This window comes from Chelonoidis abingdonii, chromosome 4 (genome assembly GCF_003597395.2).
Source record: "Chelonoidis abingdonii isolate Lonesome George chromosome 4, CheloAbing_2.0, whole genome shotgun sequence".
Taxonomy (NCBI): Eukaryota; Metazoa; Chordata; order Testudines; family Testudinidae; genus Chelonoidis; species Chelonoidis abingdonii.
The window spans coordinates 59,701,240-59,722,136 of NC_133772.1; the positions used below are offsets into that span (position 1 = coordinate 59,701,240).

Sequence of the window (20,897 nt, forward strand, 5' to 3'; positions counted from 1 at the left end):
TTTTACTGCTGCACAGAAAGTTGCCAGTGTAGACACAACCTTTGTTTGGAACAGATTCATCTGAAGGTGAATGAGCAATTGTTTTTGAGCAGACACATTCAAGTTGTTTTGATTCTAGACGCATTCAAGTATCCAACTATATTTGTCAAGATGACTTAAAAGAAAAAGATGAGGAGGAAATGAGTAATAAATAGAGAATGGTAGTTAATCGTACTCATCAGAAGTCCAAGTGCAGGTCTTTGGCATAAATAACCACAAACACATTTACAATGCTTGTGCTGTCATTTGAAACTAGGGATAAACATAATTTTGCTTGATATAGCACTTTTAAATCAATTTATTTTCTGTACTGATTTGTAAACCCTTACTTGGAATGAATAATGTACTATGTTTTAAGTTACAATTGAGGGGAAGAAAATTGTGAGTAGTGGACTATCCCGTTCCCCTTCCAAGGCATGCTATGGAGTGGACAGATACAGAGCACCATAAAGGGTAGTTGCCTGAGAATCAAGCAGGTGTTTCACAGTGCTTCATTTTACTTAAAGTAAATGTTGTGGTTTAGTTTGAGGAGTTGTCCATTGAAGAGAGAGGGCAATAATTCATATTGTAAATCTGAACAAGAGATTTACACTAGTTAGCAAAATTATAAACAGCATAAACTACATCTTTAGCATAAGAACTGGACTTTTAACATTAATACGATATTCCAGAACGTTCTTAACATGTTAAACTTTCAAGAACTATTCTTAAGGCAATAGATGTAGCTAGAATTTGAAACACATACCCAATTTTTTAAAAGAATTTATTTTCAAGTAGCCGTAACTGAAAATATTGACCACACAAAATTACCTTTTGAAAACAAATTGTTTTCTAACTGAAAATAATCTTGTTCGAAAGAAAAAAAAGCAATGTAATTCACAGCTTCATCCAGTAGTTTTCAACCTGGGGTCTGCAGGCTATGTCTAAGATTTCCAAAGTGGTCTCACACCTCCATTTGAAATTTTTTAAGGTCCCATAAATAAAAAATGGTTGAAAACCACTGATCTAGACACAAGAGGTCAACACTAAGGCCCCTTCTGTAGTGGTCATGGAAACCATGTTGCAAGCCATATTTAAACATGGTTCACTAGAAAGGTGCTAACATGTTTTTCTTGGCCAGTATAGATTGGACCTATGTAAGAAATATATTGTTTATAAAGACACAATGACTGTTTTCTGAACTATTGTAGAAGGAGCTTCCATGCACTCAGGAGTCTCGTATTCATTTTCAATGTAGACTGATAAGACCAACTAAATCAAGGCATATTTTTCTAAGAGCTTTGACTTCAATGGGACTATTTACATGCTCAAAGTGAAGCATGTCTCTAAGTGTATTGTTCCTAATTGGGAGCCGCAGTACCTTTGTGAGGAGGCTTTTGGGCTGCATTGTTCTGACAGAGTTTTCTGTGGGGTGATTTACTTTCATTGTATCTCATGGAGTCTCTGCTAATTCTGATGTGTCTATGCTTGTGAAGGCTTTTAATGTTGCCTATATCACTGATTACTAAGCCTATGATCCCATTAACACTTTCATACAGGCTTAACTTTATGCATGTGACTGGGCCCATTGACTTTATTAAAGTCAGTGAGATCACTCATCTGCTTAAAATTAGGCAGATACTTAAGTGCTTTGCTGGATCAAGGTTGGAGTACTAAGCACTTTGCAAGATCAAATTGGTGTAGCAAAGTATATGGAAAGGAGCAAAAATGATTTGTTTTACCAGTCCATTTATAGCGTACTTGTCATCACAGAGCACTGTAACAAGTGAGTGATTATAAAATTCTGTTTACAACATCTGCTATAACTTCTTGTTTTGTATGGGAAGATCCATCTCAAATTATTAAAGGAATGAGTGGCTAAACATTCATGGATTATAGTTGTTGTTTTTCCTGGTTTTCAGAATTGATATTTAGGCCAGTGAACATTAGTCTTCATTAATTATACCAAAAAATTGTGCATCTTCGGAGTTCAACGTTCTAAAAGATAAATTCCCAGCAAGAGTGAGAGGTCATTAAGGCTTGTTAAACCTATCTTCAAACAAGACTCACCAAAATCATAATTTTAGCTATTTTTGGCCCATATATCCCAAATATATCTCTGGCCCTCGTTATGGTAGTATCTGAGAACTTTTAACATCTTTATCCTCACAACATTTTTGTGAGGTAGGGAAGTACTATTATCCCTATTTACAGAAGGGGAACTCAGGCACAGAGAGACTAAATGAGAGCCTAAGATCACACAGGACATCCGTGGCACAGCAGGGAACTGATCCTGGGTGTCCCAGGTTGTAGGCTAACACTCTAATCATTGCAACATCCTTCCTTTTATATATATTATAAATACTTTGCTTTAGTGAGATTATCACTTTTAACTAAAAACATATATATAAAATGTTGTATTGTAATTTTGTAGAAGTAACAGTACAGGTTCCATTGTCTCCAGAGTACTCTAGACTGACCAGATTAATAGCATGGGACATGTATTAAAAAGTAAATGTATTTTGCCACTGGCTTCTTCTGAGGGAACTCCTCTCAGAGGCCTTAGCTAAGAAGCTCTCCCTATACAGATTTTAAAATATTCTAGGTAAACATCAAGAAGTAAAGTTTAGTCACTGGCAAAGTCTGATTATTCTTAGTGTTTATATTTTGCTGTTTTGTTTCATACTGTGTATTTAAGGTCAAGACCAACACAAAAAATAGTTCATAATTTACCAGTTCAGATCTTTAATTACATAGGGATTGATCCAGAAGCGATTTGGAAATGAGTCTGAATAAGGACTGCAGGGATGGTCCTATACTCAGGAATATGCTGCTAAAATTAAAATTTAGCCAGGCATTTATTTTACATTAAGAAATGGCATTTAAAGGATGGAAGAGTGTCTAGTAAAGGCTTTGTGTACAAGTTATGCTTATGACATTTTGAAACATTTTTTTAAACAACAAGATATATAACTGATGCGGTACTAAGAAACCTGTGATGTAACAATTATAAAGCCTATGGTATTTCTTCATAAATGGAAGAACATTTGTGGTTTATAGTACAAAAATAATGTCTCACTTGTTGAAAAAGTGACTGTGCATTTGGGCCCTATATTCTCCTACCCAAGGAATAGTAGATTTCTTTTTGCACTTAAACTACATTCTATCTATGCTTGCTCTTTTTGTATTAAAGTTTCATCCACATTACAAGTTTAATCCTGTGTTAGCACATTGTTTGCCATGGTTACATGCATATGTATTCCGACACTGATTTTTGAGAACATAGCAATTGCCATATTAAATCAGATCAGTCATTCATCAAGTCTAATATCCTGTCTTTGACAATTTCTAGCACTAGATATTTCAGAAAGAGAGCAAGAAGTCCACAGCAGGTATTTATGGGGTAAAATACCTCCTAAAAGTTTCCTTCCACTCCCCAATATTTAGAGGTTGGTTTAAGCTCTGTTATATGAGGCTTTATATCCCTCCTGAAATGATTTTTTTTTAATATTTACTCTGGAGGTTCTTGCTAGTCATATACATGTCTAAACCCATTTGAATCCTAAAATCTTGAACCCAAAGATAGCCTGTGGAACTCATTGTCACAGTGTAATTGTGCATTGTGTGAAAAAGTGTTTCATTTTATTAGTTTTGAATGTGCAACTTTTCACTGAATTTGCCTTTTTTCTTGTATTATTAATAGATTCCAGACCAGAAGGAACTATTGTGATAATCTAATCTGACTTCCTATATAAAACATGCCATAGAACTTGCCTGAAAAAATTCCTAAAGTATATCATTTAGGAAAAATCAAGTCTTGATTTAAAAACTGCACATGATGGAGAATCCACCTTGACCTTTGGTAAATTGTTCCAATGGCTAATAACCTTCACTGCTAAAAACTTACACCTTATTTCTAGTCTCAATTTGTCTAACTTCTGCTTCCAACTATTGGACTGTATTACACCTTTCTCTGCTAAATTGAAGAGCTCGTTATTCAATATTTGTGCCCCATGAGGGTACTCGGACTGTAATAAAATCACTCCTTAACCTTCTCTTTGTAAAGTATGTTTTCTAATCCTTTAATCATTCTTATAGCTCTTCTTTGAACCTGCTGCAGTTTATCAACAACACCTTGACTTGTGGATAACAGAACTGGACACAGTATTCCAGCAGCACTCACACCAGTGCCAACTACAGAGGTAAAATAACCTCTCTACTCATACTCAGGATTCCCTTGCTTATACATGCAAGGACTGCATTAGCCATTTTGGTCACAGCATTGCCCTAGGAGCTCATGTTCACCTGATTATTGACCATGACCCCCAAATCTTTTTCCAGAGTTACTGCTTCCCAGGATAGAGTCCCCCGCTGCGTAAGCATGGCCTACATTCTTTGTTTCTAGAGGTTTACATTTAGGCATATTAGTATGCATATTGTTTTCTTGTGCTCAGTTTATTAAGAGATCCAGATCATTCTGAACCAATGACCGGTCCTCTTCTTTATTTACTACTCCCCCAATTTTTGTGTCATCTGCAAACTTTGTCAGTGATGATTTTATGTTTTCTTCCGGGTTCTTGATAAAAATGTTAAGTAGTGTAGGGCGAAGAACCAATCCCTGTAGGATCCCATTAGAAAAATATTCATCTGATGATAATTCCTCATTTAGAATTACGTTTTGAGACCTATCAGTTAGCCAGCTTTTAATCCATTTAATGTGTGCCATATTAATTATATATTCTAGTTTTTTTAATCAAAATGTGTGGTGCCAACTCAAATGCCTTACTGAAGTCAAAGTATATTACAGCAACACTATTACCTTTATCAACCAAACATGTAATCTCATTAAAAAAAGATAACAAGTTAGTTTGACAGGATCTATTTTCCATAAATTCATATCTATTATATTACTCTCCTTAAATTCTTTATTAATCAAGTTCTATATTCGTTGCTCCATTATCTTACCCAGATCGATGTCAGACTGACAGGCCTATAGTTCCCCAGGTCATCCTGTTTTCTCTCTTTAAATATTGGCCCAACATTAGCTCTCTTACAGTCTCTGGAACTTCCCCAGTGTTCGAAAACTTAATTAAAATCTACATTAATCATCCATAAAGCCCCTCAGCAGGCTCTTTAAAACTCCTGGATACAAGTTATCCAGACTTGCTGATGTTAAAATATCTAACTTTATTAGCTGCTGTTTAACATCCTCCCGAGATGCTAGTAGAAAGGAAAGAGTGTTATCATACAATTTGACTACATCATCTGTTTTTTTTCCCCCAAATACAGAACAGAAATATTTATTGAATCCTTCTGACTCTTCTGCATTATTACTGATAATTTTTCCATCTCTATTTATTAATGGACCAATACTATTGTCAAGATTCTTTTTGTTCCTGATATACTTTTAAAAACTCCTTATTGTTCTTAACTCTGTTGTTCATAGATTTCTCTTTGTATCTCTTAGCTTCCCTTACCAATATTCTATATTTCCTAACTTCCGATTTATGTTCATTACTATCAACTTCCCTTTTCTTTCATTTGTTATATATTTTATAGCTCCCTTCACTTCCCCTCTAAAACTGGTTGATTTTTTTAACCAATGTGGCCTTCTTCCTCGATTTTGTGCTTGTGGCTTTTTGGGCTTCTAATAAAGTGTTCTTAAACAATTCACAATTATCATTCACATTTTTCTGATTAAATTCTTCCTTTCAGCTGATTTGGCTCGTAATTGTTTTCAGCTTTGTGAAATTGGCCCTTTTAAAGTACCAAGTATACGTATTACTGGTCTGGATTTTATTCTGTTGGCACATTTATAAATGTGATTAAGTCATGATTACTTGTACCTAAACAAACATTAATTTTTAGTTCTGTGATCAGTTCCTCTTTATCTGTCAAGACAAGGTCTAATATCGAATTCTCCCATGTTGGATGCAGCATTTTTTGATTTATAATTAGAGATTCCAAGGATGTTTTATTACTGGCACCATGAGGCCTTATGCCACTCAAATAAAAGTCCCCCATAATCACACAGATTTTTTTCTGCTTCATATTATAATTAGATGCATAAGGAGCCAGGCATTCTGTTCCCAAATATGATTTGGTGGTTTGTAGCAGACATAAACTAATATCCCACTTTGTGCTTTCTTTGTTAAGACATTTATCCATAGGCGTTCAGATCATTTCCTTCTACGTTACCAGTCACTTGTAAACATGCAATGTCATTTTTAACATAAACCACTCCTCCTCCCCTTTTGCCTACTCAATCCTTACTATATAGGATATAACCATTGATTTTTAACATTCCAGTCATGCAGATCATCCCACCGGATTTGCAGTACCCATTCCTCTTGTTTATTATCCAGGCTCCTAGAATTGGTGAATAGCCAATTAAAGAATTTCTTCTCTTCATGTCTTTTTGTTCCTTCATTAATTTTGTTCTCAACATCTTGATTTTGTGCTACATGAGTTTTCAATCTTCCCTCTTTTTACCCTCCCCTTTTATTATGAGATCGAGTGAACAGAAGCTCCTGATCTACCTTTTCAGTGCCATTAATATTTTGTGTATATATAAAAGGTGGATTGATTTAAATTGAGACAATTTAAATCACTAATAATCATCGTGATTTAAATTGGCAAGCAGGAAACCTTGATTTAAATAGTCAATTTTAATTTTGTTTTGCATTTGTTATATTTTAGTTGTTTTCCTACAGAAAGGTTGGTTCTTGTTTGTTGTTAACCATTAACATATTGATTTGCAGCTAAATATAGACTTCATATTAAATTTGGTGGTGGCATTTTTTGTTTTGCTAAACAGGAAAATACACTAATGTACATGCATTTATATAGTCAATTATATAGCTTAACTCACATTCAGAGTCTTAATTTTTACATTTTTTTACCATATTAGAAAATGGTGAATGGATGTAATTCTTATTTACTAGATCAGTGGTTCCCAACCTTTTTTGTATGGCGGTTGCCAGACGACGAGCCAAGGAGGACCATGGCGACGGACAAGCATCCACCAAAATGCCGCCGGCAAGCTGCGTCATCCAGAGGCGTTGCCACCGAAATACCGCCAAAAATCGGCGATATTTTGGTGACGACGCAGCCTGTCAGCACCATTTCGGCGGATGCTCATCCGCCAGCCAATACGTGGGTGCCATGGCGCCCACGGGCACTGCATTGGGGACCCCTGTACTAGATTAATTTTTTACTTGTGATTTGTAACCAGCTGTATTTGGATGGAAAACCAGCATTTTCATTTTTTAATTTAAATGTTATGGGGATACACAACAAAAAAGTTTTTCAAAACATTAACTGATTGTCATTGGTCACTATGTCCATCAAGATTTTCGACCTAGAAGATCTCATCCACTCTCTCCTGTTTTTTTTCATAGATTGGAAGAAATCAACCTTTCTTGCTTTTTCAACTCCCAATTGATTTCTTAGTGTTGAATAAACTAAAATGAAGAAAATATTCTGTAACTAGAGAAGAGGCTACTTCTGTCAAAAGATGGTCTCGTACTTCAACAGACTCTGGTTTCAGATGCTTAGCCAGTAACTGATACCAGTTCAGTAGTCTGAATATTTTTAAAACTTGTCAGCAAACATGTTCTATTTAATGTTTTGTTTTAATTTCTATTATTTTAATAGATTATAAGAAGTTACGACCTTAGCATAGGTTATCATAATTTCAAATTGAATTTTAAAGTCATTTAAAAAAAAACCCTGTATTTACAATAAAAAAAATTATTTATCTACGCTATATTTGTATCATCATTACTCAACTCCTCCTTAAGGTAAATAATACCAGTCGTTTCAATCACTCCATATGACAATTATTCTATGCCCGTAATAGTTTACTGAACCTCGTCTATTTCTGCTATGTTCTTTGTGACGAGGTGAGCAGAACTGAAAACAGAATTCCAGGCAAGGACATGCCAATGATTTATATTATTTCATTATATTTTCCATCCCACTTTATACATCCTAGTAATTTGTTTGACTTCTTGACCACTGCTACATACTAAGTCCTAATCTTTTTCTTGAGCTGATATAGTTAATAGAACCCAACTTTAGTAGCTCAATTATTAAATTATGAATTGGTTTGTATTTGTCACTAGTGAATTCATCTGCTGTGTTGCCTATTTGCCTAGTTTGGGGAGGTCATCCTGAAATTCTCTCTTCTCTGGTCTTGATTAACCTGAATAACTGTGTCTTCTGAAAATGTTCTCTACTCTCTACTCTTTCCAGGTGATTCATAAAGACATTAACTGTCTTATACACACTAGCAATATAAAGAGAACAGAGTTAAACTAATCATAACACTATTTTACATACAAATATAACAGAGTGGGGGAGGACCTAGTAACAACACTAACTTCCTCCCCTACCCCCGACCAGTTAAAAAGTCATTTACAGTTTTAGTGTGGATGGAACTTAATCATGTTCTTGCAACTACAAATTTTAACCAGAACCAGTTCACTGGCACTTACATTTATAAAGTACAAAGGTCTTAACACAGTTATTGAACTTCATATGCAAAAGAGTTCAAATATAGATGCCGCTAGGCATGACAGACAACTTATGCTAGCATGCAGTTATACTTTTTAATATGGACTGGTTATACTTTTAATATGAGCTGTGGCCTCAATTATCTTCGGCTAAGTTTTCTTTTAAACACACAGGTCATGTGACCTCAGCCAACAGGAGACTCCCAGCAGCCAACTTGGATACCTAAATTGAGCACTTCCTTCAGTTTTTACAGTTTGCTCAAAACGTTTAAATGAATTTTCTAATCTTTTTAATTTTGTGCTCACTCACCCTCCCTCCACCAGATCTGTGTTGTGTACTGGGTTACTTAAGAGCAGAGAAATGTACCTTAAATACTCTACTAAGTATGGGAAATACTTAAATGTTTCAGATATAGGCCTCTCTGTTTTCAATGTGGTACATGATCAAAGTCATCTTGCAGATCTGCACTAAGACATATTTTGTTTGGATCACATCTTGTACGCAATAGCTAGCTGGTCAACAACTTCTCATCCATAATTGCTATGAACACTGAGCACTGTCCCAGCTTCCTGAGCAGGCTAACCCTGTTCCATAGGAAGATTGCCACTTACTGACCATCTTCTCTCTTCTTTGTCTTTTCTCTGTTGTTGTCCTTTTTTCGTTTTCATTTTTTTTTAAACTTTTATTCAGTTTTGTTCTCCTCCTCTTGTATCCCAGTGGCTTCCACTCCTCCTGTGCTCACTGATAACTTCTTTTCTGCAAACTCTAGACCCTTTCAGTTGTATTGTATTCTCCCTGTCCTGGGTGTCATTCCATGTTAACTGCTCTTCATTGATTGTTAAAAGGCTTATTTCTGTTTCACTTATTAGTAGTATCAGAACAGTAAGATAGAGGCATGGCCCTGCCCGCCCCTCCAAAAAAAGTAGACATCAGACCTCTACATGAACCTTTTTTTCATACAGAGTGATTTTATTTGAGTCAAATTCATCCCTGATGTAAGCCTATTGAAGTCAGTGGGTTTATACCGGGGATGAACTTGGCTCCTTTGCAGTAGCTTTTGCATGCATTGAGTCATCTCATTATATGATACATTTCTTGGAAAAAATGAGTGATAAACAAATACTTCTTTGATTAAATTATGCAGATTAAATAACCGTTTGAACATAATTATTTGTTCCTTTTAGGTTTTATATGTGCATATTAATTTTTGACGAAAGGATAGTTGGCAAAAAAACTAAACAAAAAGTGAGCAAGATTTGATACTCATATTGAGGCCTCCTGGTTAGAGTTGTACCTTAGTAAACATATTCAGGGTTATCCAGCGCATATTACAGTTTTTTGGCTCAGTAAGTAGCTGGAAATTTACAGTATTTGTTTTTTCATACTCTGATGAGTGAATGTATTGTTTGCGAAAGGTACAAAATTTGGTAGGTTTGAAGACCTGATTTTTTTTTTTTTTTTGTATTCGAGGCAGCAGCATAAGTTTCCTTAGTTGTGAGAAGTTAGTTCCACATGTCCATTCAATCCTACGCTCTTTACTGAAACTGGCAAAAAGGTTACTGATGCAGGACTTACTGGTCTATTTTTGGGCCCTACTATTGCCTCAGTTTCTCCTTCTGCAATGCATCAAATAGACCACCATCAAATCTGGCATTTTCACAGTACTACTCTGCATAGGCACCGACTCCTTGGGTGCCCCAGCCCCGTAGCACCCATGGGGAAAAAAAACAGGGGGTTCTCAGCACCCACCGGAAGTCCCACTGATCAGCTCTTCATGCTGGTGCCCCTCTGATCAGTGCCTCCCCCTCTCTCCCAGCGCCTCCTGCCTACCGTGGATTAGCTGTTTACCAGTGTGCAGGAGATGTTGGGGAGAGTGGGAGAAGCGAGGGTGGGGCATGCTCGGGGGAGGGGGTGGAATGGGGGCAGGAAGAGGCAGGGCAGAAGTGGAGCAGGGTGGGGCCTTGGGGAAGGGGCGAGACCTGGGTGGAGTCAGGGTCGAGCACCCCAGGGAAAGTCAAAGCATATGCTACTCCCCCTCTGGTTGTAGTTCATTACCATAGAGTAAACCTGAAAACCTTCCAGCTCTCTTCCCCAGGGTAATTAGTACTTTCAGTTTATAAAAAGCTACAGCATCCAGGCTCACAGGGTGCGATCCATGAAAGGACATAGGTGTTCCAATACTGAGAGTCATAGCATTTGTCTTTTAGGTGGCTAGAAAATCACAGGAATAATGCTCAGTCCACAAGCCAAGTTAGGCTTATTGGCTACCTGTACAATGAATGGAGGGAGAGAGGTGCCTGAGAACGCAATCCAGAAAAGCCAAACATGTTAGTTGGAGAGCCACCTATGCTGGCCCCTGGGAGATGCCAATGTGTACTAAGCCCCACTCTTCTCTTGGACATAGGTGCCTAAGTCCATATTGCAAGGAGGCACCTGTCTGCTTAGTGATTCACAAACAGGAACTCGCTGCCTGGGAGTCAGGTGTCTTAGGCATCTAAAGCATTTCTTGCAGGAATGAGTTAGATGTTTGCCTCACTGCTCACAGAATAGCTAGAGGAGGAGCCCACTCTGTAATTTTTAGCGCAGTGGTTATAGCACTCATGTGGGAGACACAGGTTTAATTCTCCCTCTCTAGAAGAAGGGATTTGAACGAGGGGGGGGGGTCTTCTCTTTTCAGGAGACTGTGCTGTCCACTGAGCTATGGGATATTCTGATATAGGAAAATCAGTCTCTTCTGTTGAAGCTATTCTGCTGTGGGAAAATAATGAAAGTGATTGGAGCAGGGGAACTGGCCTGTGGGTCTCCCACCTCCCAGGTGGATGCCCTAAGCACGGGACTACAGAGTCATTCTCACACTCTCTCTGTCCCAATGACTGTTTATCCACTGTGGAACAGTCATTGGGCCAGAGGAGGAGAGAGAGAATGACTCTATAGCCTGATGATTAAGACACACACCTGGGAGGTAGGACACCTCAGATCCAGTTACCTTGTGCCAATCACTGTGTGTGTGTGGTTGGCTGTTCTAAGGGTTGGATTTGTTTTTTTAGGGGTTCCATTCTTGCACTATTTTTTAAATACATTCCAATATAATTTGCCTTTTAACCAGTGTAATGCACATACACCTTTTGGATAGGCAGCTAAATATCTAAAGTAAAAATTAAAAAGCCACTTAACAGCGATCAGAGGCTAATGATGTTTGGCTAATACCAACCTGAGTCAGATTTGAACTACAGGTGGATTATTTTAAATATCTAGTTTCCAAGCATTAGTAAGGATTAATTTCCCTCTATGGTCTTCATATGGCACGAAAGCATAAGCAGTGATCCAAATTTGAATAAAATACTTCAATGCATTTTTTTCTAAATCTATATGTCCAGTTTATTTTCAGTAATATTTCTCTCTGCTTGGTGTATGTACAGGATAGATAATTATAAAACTGCATTGTCATAAATGGCATTCCTGTTCATAATCTTCTTACTGGTGTCTGCCATTATATTCAAAAGCTCAGTTCATCAGTTCTGGAATGTGATAGCATTAGGCTGTACTGATTAAAGTTTTATAGTCACCAAATCAGATTAGCTGTTGAGTCACCTGACTAGGTTGGGCTAGTAGTCATGTGATTCAGCTCCCTGCTGTATTCATGCTGTGAGCTGAAACAAGGTAGTTTGCTTCTTTAGATGTTCCTAAGTATCTAACAGCATGGGTCAGGGATTATGACTGCAAAGAAGATGGCTTCATTTTCCTGATCTTTATACTAGCCAGAATAAAATGGGTTTGAAAGTCTAGTATCTTCAGGCCAGCAGCCAACAACTAGAAAGACTATTTAACCTGGAAGTTCAGACACTGAAAGATTTGGTTTTGTCTTAATATGTAAAAATAATAATTAATAAGATGACAAACCATTCAATTGAAAAATGCTTAGATTTGTGTTTCTGTAAGAGATACCAATACTATTTTATTTGGAAAGCATTTGGATGCTCACTGCATAGCTTCTCTGGGGGGATACTTGACATCAATAATAATTTAGATCTATGCTGAATTTAAACAGCTTTTTTAAATTTAAAATGAATACATCCATTGTGGGACATCATGTTTTATGCTATGTATTACTGTAGCTTAAGCATGCTGTATATCATATAAAGAATAATTGTTGGCTGATTAAATGCAGAACTTGAAAACAGTGATTACTAAAATAATCATTGTAATTTTTGTACAAATATTAAATATGCAGTATATTTGTGACTTTCAATCAAATAGATGCATAAAAATGTACAGTTTAGTACTTGATGCATGTGGAATACTTAAGATCATAATGAAATACAAGTTGAGCATCACTGAGATACCATAGTGGTAAGCACCTTAGAAACTGGAAAAGTCATTAAAAGAAAATATCTTCAGTATATTACAAAAAGAGATGAGATGTACACATCTTAATTCTGTGAAGTTAATATTTATGTAGTTTCAACATATGACCACAAATGAGGAGGGTTTGAAAAAAACTAATAGAAAATGTTTATGATGACACTTGGGCCTGATCCTGCAGTGTGCTCCTTGTAGGAGTCTTCTCAGGTGGACCTCACTGAAGAGTAAGGATCTAGAAATTAGAAAGGGCTCGATTTTTCTCAAGTGCTGAGTATCTACAACTCCATTTGCAGTTAATAAGGAGCCAGGGCAGATAAAAATTGATTTAAAAACATAAAAATTAGATTTTTAAAATTTAATAAATTTCTCATTTTTTAAATCGTTTGAAATTGGCAACCTGTGTTATGGCCTTAACTCCTTATCTATTAAAAAATTTAAACTAAACACACAAAATATTGTTGCTGCCAAGTTTTAAAGAAAGTCACTGAACTGGTAGAAATCACTGTCTAAGCACCTGGAACCAGAGTTTGTTGAAGTGCTAACCCAGATTTTGACAGCAGTAACCTCTTCTGTAGTTAGAGAATAATTTCTTCACTTTAGTTTATTCCACTAGTTCAGTTCAGTGACCAGGCTAAGAAAACAATTGGGAGTTGAAAAAGCAGAAAAACTTACTTTTCTTCTTCCCATGTGTGATGAAAACTAGGTATGAGAGGATGAAATCTAGTAGTTCCAAATGCTGAAGGACATAGTGACCAGAAGTAATCAGTTTAATTTAGTATCAGAGGGTAGCTGTGTTAGTCTGTGTAAGCATGCAGACTCATCCCTGCAGTGCCTCCTGCCAGTCTCTCAGGGAATTAGCTCGATTTCCAGCCCAAAGTGCCCTCTACAGGCCAGTGATCCACTACTGCTTGGCCCCCACATGTCCTTCCCTGGACTCCGGTGCCCTGTTATCTGGGGTGCTGCCCCCTGGCAGTAACCCCTTTCTCTCAGGGTCTCCCCTCCCTGGGAAACCTCACCCACTATCCCCACCTCACCTCATTATAAGGCTACTGCCGGTCATTGTCTAGCCCCCACGCCCTGGGGCAGACTGCACTATCAGCCTACTCATCGCTGGCAAGGTTGGGTTTGGACCTGCTGTCTTTGCCTACATCTGGGCTTCCCTCTGCAACCCCCTGTACCTGTTGGCCTTATGCTATGCTGCAGCCTCGGGCTTTCCAGGCTCGAGCTCCCCAGCTCCTCTGCCTTTCGCCAGCCCTGCTCCACTCAGGTACCTTGTCTCTAGGTCCTTGCAGCCAGGCCCTTCTCCCTCTACAGGCAGAGGGAGTGTTTGGGTGCCTGGCTCACAGCCTTTTTATACAGGCCAGCTGTGGCCTGATGGGGGCGCGGCCGAGCTTCGGCTGCTTCCCCAATCAGCCCAGCTTTTAGAGCTGCAGCCGTCTCCGGGGCTGCTTTTTAACCTCATCAGGGCAGGAGCGGGTAACCACCCCGCTACAGTCTGGATCTGTAAAAAGCGACAGAGTCCTGTGGCACCTTATAGACTAACAGAAGTACTGAGCCATAAGATTTCATGGTTGAATACCTACTTCATCAGACGCATGATAAAGTGGGTATTCACCTATGAAAGCTTAAGCTCCAATATTTCTGTTAGTCTATAAGGTGCCAAAGGACTCTTTGTCGCTTTTTACAGTTTAATTTACTAACATTATCAAATGAGTTAGCTTGAAATGCAAAAAATGTTTTAACAAACTTTTTTCGTGTTTCTAGCATATTTAAGCTTGTTATATTTAACAAAAAAAGTGTGAATTTTTTAATTAAATTTTCATCCAAATAAAGCAGCGGTCCCCAACTTTTTCGTCTGGCGGGAGCCAGACGAAGGATCATGGTGGCAGTTGAGCATCAGCCGAAATGCCGCCGAATTTCGGCGATGATGCCGCTTGTCGGTGGAAAGCGGTGTCATCGAGAGGTGTCATCGCCGAAATGCCACCGAATTTCAGCGACATTTCAGCAGATGCTCGACTGCAGGCCAGGACGCAGGCATGGCGCCTGCGGGCACTGTGTTGGGACCGCTGAAATAAAGCTTGTCACAAATCACAAGTAAAATATAAATAAACTAGTAAATAAGATATACATCATTCAACATTTTCTAAAACAGTAAAAATGTCAAAGTTAAGAATCTGGATAAATTCTGTAAATGCTACATAATTTCTTAAATAAATGTGCATAGATACAGTGCATCCTGGTGAGCAAAAAGAAGCACCAAATTTAATGCATATTAATTGCAATATTTAGTTGCAAATCAACACTTTTGAATGGTTACCAACCAGTGAGAATCATTCCTTCTTTAGGAAAATAACTAAAGTGTACAGATGCAAAACAAGATTAAAATCGATTATTTAAATCAAGGTTTCCTGTTTCTTATTCAAATCCTGATTATAACTGGTGATTTACTGTAATTTGCTGGCGACTTCAATCATCCTGCATGAAGCTCTGAGTGTTCGGCACTTTTAAAAACCAGGTCCATAATTTCTGATACATAAAACACATACTAATATGGAATACAAATGAACCATACAAAATTTTACTTGCCCAGAATGAGTAAAATGTAGTCAATTATTTCATCATCATCGTAATCATCATGGAAAGGGTGGGAAGTAAGTTTTGTGCATGAGCTGCTGAATTTTTGTGACAGCTTTGCAAAGTTAATATTAATATAGCTGAAAACATTACAATGCAGTACCAAAAATGTCCATGGACTAGATGCTAATTTGTGCTGTGGATGGCTTCATGAGTGTATAGGCACACTTGGGGATGTTTTAAGATATGAAGGTAATATATAAATAATAACTAATATGTATATCCATATACATTTGTTTGAATGGTTGTGATTAGTATATGTTTTTCACTTTGCAATGAATTCCCCTAATGTAAAACAAAATACCCATTATATTTATTTTGGGATTTTATTTTAGACCGGGGTAGGCAACCTATGGCACACGTGCTGATTTTCAGTGACACTTACACTGCCCGGCTCCTGGCCACCGGTCCGGGGGGCTCTGCATTTTCATTTAATTTTAAATGGCGTTTCTTAAACACTTTAAAAACCTTGTTTACTTTACATACAACAATAGTTTAGTTATATATTATAGACTTATAGAAAGAGATCTTCTAAAAACATTAAAATGTATTATTGGCACGTGAAACCTTAAATTAGAGTGAATGAATGAAGACTTGACACACCACTTCTGAAAGATTTTAGACTATCCAAATCATCAGATATCTTTGTTCTTACCTGTATACATTTATAAGAATCAATACTTCAGTACAGTATCTAGTTGCTGCTGTATATTCCCAAGTGTTTTCTGCTATTGGGCAGGTAAGGAACTGACACGGTTGAGGTTTTGAAGAAATTGGGCCCTAAGGGTTGTGTTTTTTGTTTTTTGCCTTTTTGCTTTTCATGTTGCTACAGACTGTCTATACTGATCATCTGTCTTTTCATTAAAAATCAGCCATCTCAGCAAGTGCTGGAGTATGGACAGTACTAATATAGCTCCTCAGCACTACAACCAGCATTTCATTGGAAAGTGTGTTTTTGTTGGTCCTCTCTAGGCCAGAGTGAGACCTGGATGCTGCCAAATGCTTAGGCTGGAGATCTAAGGGTTGCTCAGATCCTGACAAGTAATTGGTTGCTTATGATGTGATCACTTTCAAAACTTTTTTCAGGTTTCTGGTTCTCATTGCTTGTTGAATTATTATTTTTTCTACAGAGATTCACTGAGGAGAACTGCCCATCTATTTTACATTATCCAGAAACAAACAGTAATGCTTCAGATGATGGTATAGCTCTACAGTAATTTCGAGATAAAAAAATCTGGATAACAAAAATCAATTGACGAAGCAGTCCACGAACACTTTAGCAGGGATGGGCAAACTACAGCCCAGGGGCCACATCCAGCCCTTCGGATGTTTTAATCCGGCCCTGAGCTCTCTCTGGGGATCAGGGTTTGAGGCTTGCCCCTGTGTACATGTGCTATGGCTCCGCACGGCTCCTGGAAGCAGAAGCATGTTACTGCAAGCGACTATGTGGAGGGGCAGCCAGGGGGCTCCGCATGTTGCCCTTGCCCCAAGTGCCACCCCCACAGCTCTCATTGGCTGGGAACTGTGACCAATGGGAGCTGCAGGGGCAGCACCTGTGGACGGGGCACCATGCAGAGCTGCTTGATCACACCTTCACGTAAGTGCCAGAGGTGGGGACATGCTGTTGCTTCCAGGAGCTGCTTGAGGTAAGCGCCGCCCAAAGCCTGCACCCCTGACGCCCTCCTGTACCCTAACCCCCAGCTCTGATCCCCCTATCACCCTCTGAATCCCTCAGTCCCAGCACAGAGCACCCTCCTGCACCCCCAACCCCTCAGCCCCAGCCCGGGGCCCCCTCCTGCACCCTGAACTCCTCATTTCTGGCAACCCCAGAGCCCGCAGTCCCACCTAGAGCCCCTCCTGCACTCCCAATCCCCAATTTCATGAGCATTCATGGCCCACCATATAATTTGCATACCCAGATGTGGCCCTTGGGCCAGAAAGTTTGCCTACCCCTGCTTAAGAGAAGAACAGAAGTATTTTTCTCACAGCAATTTTACCATCTGCTGAAGTTTCTCCTCTGCCAGACTGAAATTTTCCTAAATAGGGCCTGATCCTGCACCCATTGAAGCCAATGATGAATCTCCCACTGACTTCAGTGGTGCAGGATCCTATTATTCATATACTAGATGAGGGAGACCACCTTACTGTTACCCTGTAGTTTCTAATATTTAATATGTTTTTGCCATCAACTCCTATTAGATGTGGAATATGGAACCTGTATTGCCAGCATCACAAATTGCTGTTTTTCAGCAGACTAATTTTCAGCAGGGTCTAACACGACAGTTTTAAATTGAGCCACATAAAATATATTAGCTAAGATGCAGGAAGTCCTCAGGTTGGAGTGGACTAGGTCAACTATGGTAATTAAGTGAAACTAGCTCAAAAGTAGATCATAAAATTTAGTTAGTCCAAATATTATTTATTTCTTCCAGCACAATGAATTTTTACGTTGTCATTATGGGTACTGTGAGAATTTTTTTTCCCCTTATATAGTAATATGTGCATTTCTTCTAGGGAGACAAGCAGTGATGCCCTAATAAAATGTTGATTCAGACTGGATAAACTGAACAATAGGGTAAACATCTTGGATTGGGAAGGCAAAGGTATTGGTATGAAGTCAGACTGTTTATGGACTTGGGACAGAGTTGTTTTAGAACTATGTCCCATTGTATGGAGATACGTTTGGTTTATGCACGTGTGCAAGTAGTGACAAATGCAAGGAAAGTTGTGAGCCTACAATATCCCATCAGATGTTTAAAATATAGATTCCCATAGATGTAGATGGCTAGACACGTTATATTTCTTTGTCACAAGAAATAAAAAAAAATCTTAAAATCTTATTCAGTGTGGTACAAAATCATGCAGCAAGCGCTAATCCCAGCCAATTTGGACTGAGGTAGGCGACCAGCATAAAATCAAAATAGGTAAATATTTGCAGGATGTTATCTACCATCTGAACAAATTATTTGGCACTTTGAGATGTCGTCACCTTGATAAGCCAGTAGCATCCAGATATTCAGTCTCTATCTGCATATTCAAATAGCTAAAAGAATAGGCTACCACTGGGCTTCATGATGGCCTGACCTTTTTAAATAGTTACTAGTCAAAAATGTAATTTTCCATCAAGAATAGTTTCTATGGAGATTTTTGAGAAATCTGAGTAATGGGTTTGGTAGTTAAAATGGAGGCATATGCCAACATCATTTAATGCATGGATGTGATCTCTTGGGGAGTTCCAGCAGCAGTCCATGCAAATAGCACTGTTAGCCCTCTTCCAGCAGCTGCAGCTGAGTATTATGCTTTGTTTATGTGGTTTAACCAATGTCCATACACATTTTGTGGTACAAGTCACATCTGAGTCACACATACTATTTCTGTAAGTCTCCTAATTTTTGGTTTTAACTGATAAACATGGATATAAGAGCCCTGATACAAAACATTAAATCACTGTTTATCTAACTATAATAGCATGGTGGCAGAGTAATTTAGGATTGTCTGTTAATCTTTATATGTTGAAGTATAGATGAAAAGTGATTTATAAAAATCATTATTCCTATATATGTTAAATTACATACCCTATTGAGATTCTTACGTACAAATATATACTTATAACCAAAGGATTATCTTTATAAGAACTAATATTTCTAAAAGGTTTGGGCCAACAATGTATTTAAAGAGTTATATCTGAAAAGTGATAATTGCTCTGTGCCTTCTTCCATGCAGGCTCCTCTGCACTGAATGCAAGCTCTGAGTAGGTTCACAATATCCCTACCCTCTCCACATTCAAATCCCTTATGAAGATTTGAATAAAAGTTCAGGCCTTGCAGATCTGCTCAGGAATGGCAGTCCATGAATTGAGATGGCATGGAAGAAAAGACAGAGCAATTATAGATTTCTCTGATTAAACTTATTTAATGTAGTATTTCTTGTAAGCTTTCTTGTTTGGTTATAAGACTATATTTGTATAAGGAGCTTGGTGAGATATGTACTATAGTAATTCTTGGCTCTTGTCTATGACTTTTCATCTTCAAGATGCTTTGCAAACATAAGTAAGCACAACAAGCTTGTGACATAAGTAAATATTATTTCATTTTTAAAGATGGGGTTACTGAAACAGGTTCTGATGTAGCAGCTTGCCTCAAGATCACAGAAGTAGCCATGTCAGAGCTGGGAGAATTCAGGAGGACCTGTGTACTGATCACTAGATTGTTACCTCTCTTTTCAGATGGGACAGGTGATGTGATTGGAAAAACTTGCTTAACTTGTATACTGGCAACCACAAAATGTCATCAAAGGTCCTTCATTTGTTTTTTATCTGTTTGCCTTTTTGTTGTGGTGGGGCACTTCTTTCCAGCACTCGAGGGAGGAAATTCTCATTACAAATTTTCAGACTTTTGTCTAAAACTTTGCAAATGCTTCATTCTGAGATCATCATATTTTCCCTACTTGCATTCCCTCTTTGAAAGGGAGATTATGTTTATAAGGACTGTTTTCTGGTCAAGAGGAGAAAGGCAATGACCTGCCCTCAGACAGATTTTTGTATTATTATGAAAATTGTTTGGCAGAAGTTCTTGAGCAACAAGCTTCCATCCACCCTCCTTGATGAACTGATGCTCCAGCCGACTTGGAAGCGAGAGGCAGCTTCTGGACTTGACATTTTTATTTTGTTGCCAGACCACTAGGCCTATTCTGCAAACCAGATTTTTAACATCTTGGGCACAAAAGACATTACAATCAGAAGCAATAAACCCTTGTAAGGGGATTGAAGACCCCTTTGGCATATACACATTTTGTTTTGTAGAGTTTTTTTCCTAAATGGTCTGATTTTTTTTCAGGCAAAGTTGCTAAATTAAATAAATTACAGTAACCTTTTTTCAAGCTCCAGCAACCATATATGTGATATGTTTTCATTTGGCTTTTACAAATTCAAGGGGTAAATAAGTTTAAAATAAGAGTTCAGAATATCCTGAGTTCATCAGGCCTGAGGGAGCGAATGCCTACTCAGTTTTTACTAGACAACCTCTGTTTGGCTCTATAATATAACTTTATAGTTCAGTCTGTTTAAAAAATTCTCCTATAGTATTTCAGCTTTTCCTTTATGGTCCCATCCTAGATTTTTGTGAAGTCTCCATGTTAAATAAGGTGTCCAGAGCCCTATCAATGTACAGTTCCTCTAAGTTTGTAACTGAGTCAGTAGTGTGGTGGCTGGTGAACTGGGAATGTGCATGTGGGATCCTTAGATGAGCAGAAATCTTACGCAGCTAACCACTGCTTTTCCTCTTCCCTAGGGCTGGTGCAAGGATGTTTCGTGCCCTAGGCAAGACATCCACCTTGCGCCCTCCTCTATCCCTGAACACCCCCCCCCC

General features: G+C 38.2%; 1 protein-coding gene across 12 annotated transcripts in view; it reads left to right on the forward strand.

Annotated features, from left to right (window-relative positions):
• The first annotated feature begins 437 nt into the window (after positions 1-437).
• IMMP1L (inner mitochondrial membrane peptidase subunit 1) overlaps positions 438-20,897 on the forward strand; it is a 73,363-nt gene continuing 52,903 nt past the window's right edge. For 5 of the 12 annotated variants that reach the window (XR_012655761.1, XM_075065216.1, XM_032768529.2 and 2 more), the window contains exons 1-2: positions 438-515; positions 4,117-4,220. The gene's annotated coding sequence lies outside the window, so the exon portion shown is untranslated. Of the gene's footprint in view, positions 516-3,735; positions 3,881-4,116; positions 4,221-20,897 lie in introns of those variants that run through there. The other 7 variants (XM_075065215.1, XM_032768526.2, XM_075065217.1 and 4 more) reach the window with 3 other exon arrangements.